The 12,911-nt window shown below is 42.7% G+C and overlaps 1 protein-coding gene across 3 annotated transcripts in view; it reads left to right on the top strand.

Annotated features, from left to right (window-relative positions):
- The first annotated feature begins 4,571 nt into the window (after positions 1 to 4,571).
- hepacam2 (HEPACAM family member 2) overlaps positions 4,572 to 12,911 on the top strand; it is a 31,400-nt gene continuing 23,060 nt past the window's right edge. For 2 of the 3 annotated variants that reach the window (XM_061092442.1, XM_061092440.1), the window contains exon 1: positions 4,933 to 5,099. The gene's annotated coding sequence lies outside the window, so the exon portion shown is untranslated. Of the gene's footprint in view, positions 4,602 to 4,932; positions 5,100 to 12,911 lie in introns of those variants that run through there. The other variant, XM_061092441.1, reaches the window with a different exon arrangement.

The raw sequence follows: 12,911 nt of genomic DNA, 5'->3' as shown, positions 1-12,911 counted from the left end.
GTGGGCATTTACATCTTTCCATCATCATTGTTCATGTGAAATCAGTTCTGAGAGCCATTGCCCAGATTGAATACATTAGCATGCATGCTTGTGATTTAGCCGGAGAACAAACCAATTAGATCTCTTGTGTGCAGTATAGAAATGAGAGAGACACACACACACACACACACATCTCAAACACACACATTGTGAAACTTTGTGGCCGTTCAGTTTAATCCCCGGCAATAGTCATTGATCAGTTGATACCTGTCTTGCAGGCTTTCTTCAAGTTTATGCAGCATGTGTTGGTCTTGTGTTTACCTTGAAGGGGCTCAGGCAGGGGAATCATTTTCACAAAAGATGCAGGAACAGGATGGTCCAATTATGAACATCCTGTTCTGGGACTACTATGGTCAGAACACAATTTAGTGTTTATTCTTGTGTTAAACTTTCGGTCATAAAGTTTCTATATGGGAGCAAAAGTACAGTGTACTGACAATACCCAGGCAGATGTGGAAAATAAACAGTCCTCCATCATTTTAATGAATTGTTTGCGTTGGGCTTTAATTGTACTTAATTTAACTGGAAACGTATCTTTGATATGGTAAAATCTTTATTATTTTAATAATATTAATCATAATCATAATCTTCTATCTCTTTAATTATTCAGTATTTTGTGCGAACAGCAAAATATTTGTTATTTTTTCATACTTTATTTCATACTTGAAATATTGCTACATAAACTGAGTTATGCGCTTGAATTTTCCTATTTCTGCGATTTTATGTTGTTTTTTTACACAAACACACTTTGTTTTTACCTGTAAATGCTAAATAATACATGTGAAATTTGTGATATGAAAATGTCAAAAAGCTCCATTACAATACTCTATTTAGTCCTGCATTCTTAAGTGAAACTACAAACAATTTACTTTGTGAAAATAATATTAAGTAATATTATGAACACTGATGATGTATGAATATGTTAGCAGCCTTTCACTTTTTTTGTTGGACATGGTAGAGTTAGCTCTACCTTTTATTTTTTGTATTTTCCAACCTGTGTGTGTGACGGAAATGTGCAGAAGTCAGCACGTTTTCCTAAATTAATCCCGAGGCTCTGTATGTGAGAACGCAAATGTCCAAGTCAGTTGCTCTGGACATTTTCCAGGACTTGAGCCCGTGTGAGAAAACAGAAGGAAAATGTCCAGAATGTTTCAAGCCAGCCATTGGCCATGTCGATTGGAGTTTCTAGCATGGTAAGGACCCAAACCCGAAGAACAGGAATATCTCTTGATGAAAAAGTGGAGGCGTACATATAGGAGACACAGACAAAGAAACAAAATGAGATTCAAGAGCTTCTGGTGATGAGAGCCGAAGTTGGTGATGATGTGCTGGAAACAGAGTCACATGATTTCCTGCCTCCTGCATGCTCTTCTCCGTTGCCTTCCCTCCCTTGTATGTTCCGTTAATTTTCCTTTGCTGTGAATGTGTCTGACCCGAACAATCTCCTGGTGCGTTTTTCACGTGTCAAAGACAAACTCCGGGAAAATGCCCAGAGCCAACAAGTGTCTGAAAACTGCTTTAAAACCAAAACAGCGAGCTAAAAGATGCTAAACCTGAGGGAAATCTTCAGTTGGCTGATAATTCCCTTTGGGTTATTCACTATGAAAGAGCCCTTCCATGTCGCATGTAGTCATTTGACCCATAGTTAATATAAAAATAGGGATAAGTGCAGCTTTAATTCTTTTGAATCGTGTGACTCGTCCACCATATAACCAGACAAGGAAGTGACTCACATTTATCAGATTCAAGTTGTTTTATCAACCACTTTCAAAACGGAGTCAGCCCTGTGAACTGGACATTACTCACGATGCTCATGAATTTGTGGTCCATGCAACATCACTATGGCATTTGCCAAATCATGACACGTGAGTCATGACGCGCTGCTGCTTTCGATCATCCCCCAAAAAGGCCAGTTCAATCTTTAACTCCGAGCTGTGAAAGAAAAGGGTGTTTGTGTTTTTTTTTTGTGTGTGTTTGCCTTTATGCCTTTGTGTGTTTTTGTGTGTGAGTGTTTGCGCGTGGCAGCTGCTGATCAGCTCGGCCAAAAGAGAATCGCAGTCCTCCCATGAGGGACGAGAGAGGCCAACAAGGGACAGGTGACTCCCAGAGTTACCCAGATCTTGTTACTCCCGCCCACACCCGTAGAACCACACACACACACACACACACACACACACACACACACTTACAGAGAGAGAGGGCGAGATTGATTGTGGGCCTGTCACGTCCCACCTTAATAGAGGGGGATGTCCGCGCCACAAGGCCCAGTGTACAGTTGTAATAAGCAGAAGTCTGTAGGCACACAGCTGTCACACCTGAGGAGGGAATCCGATAGGAAGTGTGATATTGGATTCCCTTTTAACCTCTCACACCCATTGTCAGGATTTACAAGCATCACTCAGACCGCCGTCTTTGTGAGTCAGATTTATCCATCCCATCAGCGGCTTAATATTTAAACGACATTTTGTGAAAAAATGCCAGCAATGCCAGCAGACAAACCGGGTCTGTTCTGTGTCCCTGACTTGATTTCCTCTGGTCCTCTCTCTTGTCAAGCCAGACTGAAGTCCGTAGTGTGTGGTGCGAGCAAAGCCCCTTCTCTCCTCTTCCCTTGTCCTCCTCTCCTCTCCTCCCCGGCACCGGCCCCCAGACACAAGCCTCTTTCTGTTGGGGCATCGCCTTGGCAACCAAGCCACTAACTTGAGGAGGCGACATAAAAACCTGCTCTTTTTAAGGGGACACAGGAACACCTGCCACCTCCGCCTGATGGGGAGGGCCAGGGCTGGACGCACAGCCACGTGCGGACACACACTTACATACAAATTCATGTGGTCAGGAACACTCACACACACGCACACACGGTCTCTTTTTTCCTCCATCCACACAAACATAAACAGAGGATCAGTGTAACATTCAAATGAGACCTCTAGCCAACATCTGCTCCTCTCTAAAAGCCCATTTATCTTCCAGTAACATCTCAGGTTTTATGGTAACTCTCTTAACACATGATCCGACCAAAACCCGTGAGAGAAGTTTGTGGAAACAAAGACTCCGTGATTGATAAGGTTCATGTTAACAGTCTAAGAAAATATATGACTTGGTTGTAACATGTCCGACTTTGTGAGATTGTTTTCTTTTACACCAGCGGTTATACTAGGAAGTATGGAGATTAACGGACCAGAATGCACCTGCTCTTCTGACTCATCGGCTTACCCATGCAATATGAACTGAAGTGGAGTAGGTGAACATTTTGACCACTTGTGATCAGATCTCACCTCCTCTCTCTAATTGCAAATGAGCACAAGTGTCATTTGTGAATTTGTGAAGACATAACGATGTTTGTTTTTATCAAGACTGAGTTTACACACGTGTCCGATGACAATGTTTGTGTCGTTGTGTCAGCGAGAAAGAGAAAGAAAGCAAGAAGGGGAGGGAGTGAAGGAATGACTGCGCACAGCTTTGAGGTAAGATGTTACCAATTTACGGAAAGTGTCAGTCATCATGTGGTGGTCAGTGTTGATATTGTGGCGGTGACTACAAACAAATAGACGTATGGACTCTAAGGGGTGGCTATAGCGTTTGAGTCCACACATTTTTTTGGAGTTTCAGGGGTAAGCGCTGTGGAAGCCAAATCCGATACATTTGAGGTAACTGGTGACTCCTTCCTCAAATGTAAGAAAACTACGGGAATAAATACAATTTCAGCCATGATGCTCCTGTGGTGTCATCCAAGTGACTAAAGAAAAAAAAACAAATGCACATTTTTAAGTCCCCAGATGCAACTGCAGAACCTTTGGGTGCTGTTTCTTTTTAAACCTAGCCAAACATTACTTCATTTACACAATATTTTTGCAGAAATGTCCTCTGATATTTTGCATGTGGATCAGAGCGCACATTTAGGCTAAAAACAAGGTGTAAATGCATCAGTTTCAAGTTAAATTTAAATGTCGGGGCATAAGGACACAGATTACGTCACAGGAGGAATTAACATGTTGCTTTCAACAGCATAGGCAACATGTTAGTGTGACTCTGTGGCTTCTGTCCAGGTCAAAAAGGTGTTGTCAACACGACCTAATTAACCTCAAGGGCAAATAGCTTCATGTCATTTAGTTTGTAAATAACAACAGCAGCATGTGGTTTGACAAGAAGAAATGACGTTGAAACACATCTGACTCATGTCATCTAACTGAAGGCAGATGGGGGAAACTGAATCAAGCAGATAGCAGTTTAAACTTCCCGCAGACCCTTAAAAGGCCCCAATCAACAAGTGTCAGTTTGGGGTCACCCGGCAGACCAAGGCCGCCGGCGTCCTCCTGCTGCAAGCGGAATATTCTGGAGAGACTGCCGAGTGAACCTCTGGTGCCTGGCTGCTGTTCATTAAGAGTATTAATGATTAACTGAGAGTGCTATTGTCCCCTCGGGCCCAGCTGTCCCTCCTCCTCCGTTGATCCACTCTGATGCCTCTGGGCCACTAAACTGGCTCCATTCATGTGCTAAAGTGACAGCTGCTCCTCACATTCCTCAGAAAATTAACTGCAGACGCCGGAAAAACAAGCTGGGCGCAAGTAAATAATATTTGACAGATTTCTTTTTGTCTTAGCCTTTCAAAGGGGAGGGCTCAGCGATTATAAGAGTGGATCGGAAGGATTATTGCGAGCCCGTGAAAGAAGCGGAAGATAGTGTGTGCTGCATTGGCACTTGTTCAGGGAATTCGAAGAATAGAGCTATATAATTGAGTATAAAAAGCTGTGAACTATTCATCTTTTTACAAGGATGTAATTATCACTCTACAAAGGGGTGTTATTATATTTTATTGTACCTGACTGTTATTAAAAAATGAAACTTGGTGTATTTGACCTAGAAAGGACTTTGGCCCTTTCAAACTAGCCGCTGGTGCCAAAGAGAGAGAGTTTATGTTTGACTTACTGTGAGGACTGTTTAAAGTTGTATTGGAGAAGTTGTATTTTCAGGTAAATGAGGTGCAGTCCCGGCATCAGTGCAGTCAAAGGCGTTTGTTATTGTCTTGATATGAGAAAGACGAATGCAGACAGAATGCGGCACATGTAAGTACCTGTGATGCAACACCTGCGTATACATGCAACCTGTTGCTGAACCAACATTGAAAAGCAGATCATGTATTGCGACACCGTGTGATCCTGAAAGTGAGCTGCTTTTTATTACGGCTGGAACACAGCAATCGTGGCTGTTTTATCTTTTTCCCGGAGACGTGGACTTTTTACTGGACCTTGAAAGGCACCGCTAGTGTTTGTCTGGCATGTGCGGCTTTTATATTGTGAACAATTGTTATTGTTTCACCTGGGAACGATTTTGCCATCTTGCCTGTAATCAGCTGAGTGGTCACAGATACAGACAGTATCTGCGGTGGGAGTGCGGGACTGTGTTACTGAGGGCATATGGTCTTACCGTCCATTTGAGTCTGTGGAGACAGGTGGGATCTAATTACTGTTAACATGATGGCTGTTTTTTACTTTTTTTCCCATGTTGCTTTCAATTACAGACCTTGTCTGTCTTTGTTTATGCCTTTTATAAAGGTAAACATATACTTTACATTCCAGCTTGTGCTTCCTTGCATGTGGACTGCACAAGGGTGGGCAAACACACTTCAACACACAAAACAACAGCACTGGAGTTGCTAATGGGGAAAGACATATAATGATTAGGTTGTGGTTATTATCATGTGGTGGTTAGCACTGTCGCCGCACAGCGAGAAGGTATCCAGTTTGAATCTCGGTTCAGTCGTGTTCTTTTTTTGTGGAATTTGTATGTGCTCCTACTTCCACAGTCCAAAAAACATGCAGATTGTGGTTCGGATAAATGGAGACGCCAAAATTGAGTGTAGGAGTAAATGTGAGTGTGTTTTGCCCTTTGATGAACTGGTGACCTGTTCACATTGTACCCAGCCTGTAGCCCAATGTCACCTGGGATTGGCTCCAGCTCCCTTGTACATCGAAAGAAACTTTTCCTCCCGTCACATCACACACCTCTGAAGTGTTTTAGGACTGATGTACCCTGGGAAACTTCAGGCAGCAGTTTTTATGAGGTTTCAAAAACTGCCAGAACCCTGTTCACGCTGACACACAGTGCTAATGGCTTCAGCATAATGTGACTCATTTCGGTATATACCTTTTTCAGTGTGACTAACAGTAGTCTGTGGATAAACTGCTAGCACCTCAGCATCAAACGCAGCTCAACTACGAAATGTGGTCAAACCGCTGTAACACTCAGAAATATGATGATGGGTGACTATGACTATTTCAGGGACTGGAACAGACACTATGGATTATTCATTTTAAGCATGCACGTATGAGAGCAGTATCTATGTTCTCATCTAACCTCAAAACAAGGGAAAATCTTCCTTTAACACAATGTAAATGAGTCAGTAAGGGTTAGGGGTTCCCTAAAAGGCTACAATAAAAAGGCCCAGTTATCATAATGAAAGTGAAATAATGGTTATCTCATTTGGACAAGTTCCAGTTACTGATAAAGTTTTTCCGTTGTTAATTGTTGTTCGGGGCAATGTTTTTGTCACATATTTGAGAAGAAAAAAATAAACAAACACTGTGAAAAAGTTGTTTCACGGAAAATGTTTGTTATTATTTTTCTTTCTAAATTAAGTGTAAATGCCACAAAAATACAGGAAATTTCTTTTATTTAAATATTAAATTGAAATAAATAAACTAGTAAATAAAATAAATGTATTCATATATGTCAATAAATTATAAGTATAAGATTAAATTGCTTAATGGTCTTGAATGTTAGATTACATTGAATTCTTTGTAAAAATACAAGTGGTACAATCTGTATTCGATTTTTAAAATTTAAAATTTAATTAATTTACAGCGCTTTACTCTGCTCTGATTATTGTTGTGAGGTGACCCAGGCTTTGTTGGTTGTTCTCTGAATGACCAAACATCTGCTGTTAGTAGGTCTGAAAGAGTCTGGCAGCATTTCTGTTAAAATGTGCAAACAAAACAACTTTTTCGTTGTTGTTTTCAAGCATTATAATATCTGTGGTGTCGGTGTTGATGTTGTAGTTTGGTGTAACCAGGGACGTGTTGGTCATGAAAAAGAGCATTTCTGCATCTGTTCACACGCGACAGGAGTTTGAACACACCCATTCACTGTAAGCTCCTTCCACCTTCTTACGTTATGAACACAGGAGCACAACTTTCTCTTCATGGATTCAAAACCACACAGGCCTGCATGCCTTGTTTTACTTCACACCTCTCGCTGATTACATCACCACTATGGGTGGTTATGGGTAGAACTTTTTTAAAATACCTTCAAACAAAGGAATGCCTCTGTTTAAGATACTGGGAGTGTGATAGGCCCCATCCAGCTGTTCAACTGCCCCTATCAATACATCTCGCTGTTATAGCAGGGACTCTGTAATCTCATACCTCTCCTATGTGCCTGTAGGAAACATTTCACTGTGATACCTCCGGGGAGAGAGCGAGGGAGAGACCAGATGCTGGCCGTCGCAGCAGGGGTGCAAGTCATGTCAAGTCATTTTTGATAAATGGCGAGGGGGGGGGACACGCTGCCTTGGTACACATCGGCAAACACTGGTTTGTGTCGAGTGACGATAAACATTACAACCTTCGACAACAGGAACGAAGGGGAATGAGGGGGTCTGTGGAAGTGCCAAAGGGGTGTGTGTGTGTTTGTGTGTGTGTGTGTGTGTGTGTGTGTGTGTGTGTGTGTGTTTGTTTGTTTGTTTGACTTTAAGATACAACCGTGCTTTCATGAAATGAGGGGGCGTGTTGAACGCACTTGTGTCTGACGTTAAGTCGTAGAATGTCACCTTTCCCTCTCTGATTACTGGAGGCTGTTCTCGAGGACAGTGGAGCTGGTCAGCTCAGGTCAACATCCGCCCTCTAACCTCAGGGGTCGGTGAAGGCAATGCGTTGTTGTCCTCGCTTTTACGACCATGTGAAGCAGAGAGGACAAGCACAACCTGAGCAAAGGGAGTACTGACTTTCAGCCTGGAGCCATGGTCTGTCTTAACAGCCAACAGTTTACTGCTGGGGAGAACATAAAGGTGGCTGTGTCCATTCAACGCTGTTTGCATGCACGTGCACCCAACCACACAAACACACACATACACAAACACACCAGTTTGGTTTATGGCATGTGCGACGCAAACACATATTTTTCATAGGTGTGTGCGGGGTTAAATGCCACCTCAGAATTAATAAAAGAGTCATTGCCGCAATGGAAAAACCATGCACTTTCTTTTTTTTCCTGGTTTGCTCGTGAGACATTTTACTCAGTCATGTCTGGAGCAGACATTTGCAAAGTCCAGTTTTGAATATGAGAAATGTCTCAAACACAGAAATGCATCCGCTGTGAGGGAGAATATCCGATTTCTAATCTACCTCAGGAACATTAGAATGCTAAACAGGAAACAAGATAATCTACCTCTGTGTGTGTATGGGTGTCAACTATGTAAACTGGAGGAAAGTTTTTATCAGTGCTACACCTACCATTGACAGACGCCATGTCACATGCGCTGCAGTGAATGTACACTCTGTGTGTGTTACATCAGTATGTGCTCAATCAAATCCACAGCCTTTCTTTTGAATTAAGAGAGCAATTACTCAAATGAGGTAACGCGATGACATTAGGGGAAAAAAGGTGCACACAATACAGCATTTGAAAAAACGCAGGAGCGGTGTTCTTGGAGCACACAGAGCTGAGTCTTTGACTGGAAGCAGAATTGAACCAGCAGGCAGACGGATTTGACATCAGTTTATTTCCTGTCTTCGACTGTGGGTCACATGGCGAGTGCGTGGGCGCAAGATAGTGGAATGCGTTAAAGGGGTGAGGCTCTTGCCACCAGACACATGCACACGCACACACACATACACACACACACACACACACACACACACACACACACACACACACACACACACACACACACACACACACACACACACACACATACATCTGTACTTGCAGCTGGTTACATGCTAGGAAGATGTAATAATGTGCATTTACATGTTTACTTTGGGACACACATAGACAGAGGTCAGGCGTCTTTAATGCAGCACACACACACACACACACACACACACACACACACACACACACACAAACATACATCTGTACTTGCAGCTGGTTACATGCTAGGAAGATGTAATAATGTGCAGAGCATGTAGAAGCATGTTTACATGTTTACTTGGGGACACACATAGACAGAGGTCAGGCGTGTTTAATGCAGCAAACACACACACACACACACACACGTACACACACGCACACACACGCACACACATGCACACTTTCCCACACTGTTATGACTGCTGGGTGGAGAGAGCTGAGGCACTGACTCAACCTCCACACTCTGGGTCACATTTATGAAGTCAAGGTGCTACTTAGGCAACTAAAGTCAGATCCATACAGAGATACTCGGGTTCAACAATGCAGCTGTAAAAATGCTCACATGCAATCATGGGGGGGAAACATGCGCCTGCATACACCCACACACATGTGCTCACAGACACACAAACTGTGCAGCAGCATGTGTGTCCAACATTCTATGTTTCCCACTGTTATAAATCTTTGTGTGTGAATGAAACTTTTTCGTCCAATCAAATCACTCACAGACCAGGCAGAGGTCCCCACCCCTTTTTTTGTGTGCTCTCTCTCTGCATCGCTTACCCTTACCTCTCTCTCTCTCTCTCTCTCTCTCTCTCTCTCTCTCTCTCTCTCTCTCTCTCTCTCTCTCTCTCTCTCTCTCTCGTTCTCTTTCTCAGCTATAGGATAACATTTCTATGTCAAGGTTTGACATCCTCTTATCAGTAATGTAAAAGGCTCAACGTCACACGCCCACTTCTCCTTTTGGTTGCACAGTCATTTATTGTGTGCGTGAGAGCCTGCCTTTTGGTTTAGCCTATTACTTATTCTTAATATGACCTGAACTGCTTTCTCTATTGGTGAGATTCTCTGATGTCATTCATGAGCTCATCCTGCACTTGAGCATCCTCCAAGAGGCCCTTCAACAAAGCTACATGTCTGTTTTTAACCACAGGAACTGTGTGTTGAAAAAGGAATATATATGGGAGCCTACAGTATATCACAGTAGGCCACTCACACCCTATGTGGCCCCACTGTAACGACTGTGCCAGACACACACACACACACACATGCACACACGTGTGCCAATAGTGTGGCCTTGATGTGGGCTGGTGTGCTGTGTCTGCTTTGAGTGTCTGCAGCTGGAGGCCAAGGCTGCTGGGGGAGACGAAGAATGAAAGAGGTGGAAAGGAAGGGTCAAAAAAAGGAAAAGAAGAGGACACTAAGAAAAAGACAGATATAAGTTTTGTGGAGGAAAGGAAAGTGATCCTAAATGAGTGAAAAGAGTGAGGAGGAGTTGGGGGGGTGTAGTTCATCGAACTGAACTTCATGGAAAAGCAAAGAGAACGAGATAATGTGGGATGACAATGAGGTGGAGGAGCAAGAGGCAGCAGGAGGTAGAAAGACTCTAGAGGGGCTGAGTTGTGGCGAAATGTGGCAACAGCTCGGCTGGGAGGCTGAAAATGGAAAATGTGACATGTTTAAGAACAGCAAGAGGGCCCCCATTTGAGGTTGTGTGTGTGTGAGGGTATGTGTGGGTGTGTGGGTGTGTCACTCAGCTGCTGTGTCCTGGTTTTCGAACGTCAGTCCCACAAAGAAAGGCCATACCAGGCCGTACCGTGCTGCACCACAACTAATCAGACCAGACAAGCTCAATAATATCTGTTTGATTTCCCACAGACCTAAAGCCTCTGTCTGAGCAGAAATGTGAAATTGTCTGTTATAACCAAACGTCAACAACACCAGGAAACTCAGGAATGAGATATATGTGCTTGGTCATGTGTGTGTGTTTGTGTGTGTGTGTGTGTGTGTTTGTTTGTCTGTGTGTGTGTTTGTGTGTGTGTGTGTTTGTTTGTCTGCATGGTGTGTGTGTGTGTGCTGCACTAAACACGCCTGACCTCTGTCTAGGTGTGTACCAAAGTAAACAGGTACATGCTTCTACATGCTCTGCACATTTCTAGGTCGTCAACTCAAAAGGTCAGGATATTATTCAAAGCATCCACACCCAGGGAATTAGGCAACATTGATGTGTCTCAATAGATTCTTGCTTTGAATAAAAATACATAACACGTCACAAGCTCCGCTGTAAGCTGCTGGTTTTGGTTGGTGCTTTTTAAATGGAGCCACAAAACCTGAAAGAATGATATAAAATCGCTTAATCATCTATAGAATAATTAAATCGAACCGCAATGTACACTATGAATAGAAAAGCACCACAAAGTAGGGACATTTTTAACACGTTTAACAGGTCAGGGCTACAACAGTCAAATAAAGTTAAGTAATAACATGTACCGTAGGATGCATTAATGGTTGTATAGCATGGTGGTCCAGGGGTTAGCACTGGGTTTTCTCCAGAGTTCTGGCTTCCATGACATGCAGGTTAAGGTAACTGGTGACTCTATATGGCTGGAGGTTTGGTGTGTGTGTGTGAATGATTGTTGTTGTCTGTATTTTGTCCGTCTGATGGATTGGCGACCTGTCCATGGTGGAGCAAACCACTCTCGCCCAACGTCAGCTGGGATTGGCACCCGGCTCCCCTATGACCTTTTTAGGATAAGCTGTATAGCAAAGGTAGGGAGGCAGACAGGTGCGTGCGTGGGTGGATGGATTCCAGGCAACTTGATTGTGTGATCAATAAATCATCCTGATTCTGATGGAATGGCAACGTCAATAAAAAAAATTGAAAAAACAAATCTCAATGTGTCACCCTATGTTGTGTCTTTTGTTTGGTGCCACAGAGCTGCAGCATGGCTGACTCTGTCTAATAGATGATGCACTTGCCCCATCTAATGGTGAAATAGGAAACCTGCAGGTTCAATGGAGAAATATTGTCTTTATAAAGTAAAGAAGGAATAGCTAAATTCAACAAGTACAAAAACAGTATATTTGCATCATAGCTTTGTGAGATAAATCAATAAGTGACAAGAGGAAAACTAATTTTGTTTCCCACAACCCGACCAGATGATTCTGTAACACATCCTCTCCATCATGTGTTCTGACCAACAAACAATGTGTTGATGTGATACAAAACCCATTAAACATTGTTCTCTGGTTCTCTCAGTAAATAGGCCCCCCCATGATGTAGGGAGTGCTTGACCGCATAGAAAATAATCACTTTATTTAACGGTGCCATCACCAAACTAGGCACTCATTAACACGGCCTACAATGGTCTAATTCATTCACTCTGCAGTCCAGAGCTCCACCACATCCTTTCAGAGAATGACCATGCTGGGAGAAAAAACTATTTTGCACGGAGGGTCTTTGGGGGATGTTTGAATGTTTGACATGGGACTCTTTTGCGAGTGTTGTTTTCTGTTAAATGATCAGGACGGATGCTGCATATCATCTCATGCACTCAGAAACAAAGAAAGCCTGCAGTCTCTTCTCGGAAAAGGAATTGAAAAATCCTATGTCTAAGAATAAAACCCACGCTGCCTGTGGCACAAACAAGTGTTCGTCAGGGTGAATTAAATCTAATTTTCAAATCCACACTGTCTCCTCGAGGGTGGGAAAACAATACAAAAATTAAAACACAAACAACATAACAATAATAGAAACCAGAGCTCATATATCACCATAGTTTGTGCATCCTAACCATTCAGCTATCACGTCATCACCTAACCAAATTCATTTAAGATCATATAAAGCTTCAAAGTAACAGGAGCTGAGCACAGAACATCACCAAACCTTAATTTAGTAAAAGGATAAGTTATTCAACTAATAATACAAGTTACGGTAGCAAAACAAAATTCAGTAGCAAAACAAAAGAGTC

The sequence above is a fragment of the Limanda limanda genome, chromosome 19 (genome assembly GCF_963576545.1).
Source record: "Limanda limanda chromosome 19, fLimLim1.1, whole genome shotgun sequence".
Taxonomy (NCBI): domain Eukaryota; kingdom Metazoa; phylum Chordata; class Actinopteri; order Pleuronectiformes; family Pleuronectidae; genus Limanda; species Limanda limanda.
Note: the sequence above shows the minus strand (reverse complement) of the source record. Positions and strands in the feature narration are given on the sequence as shown.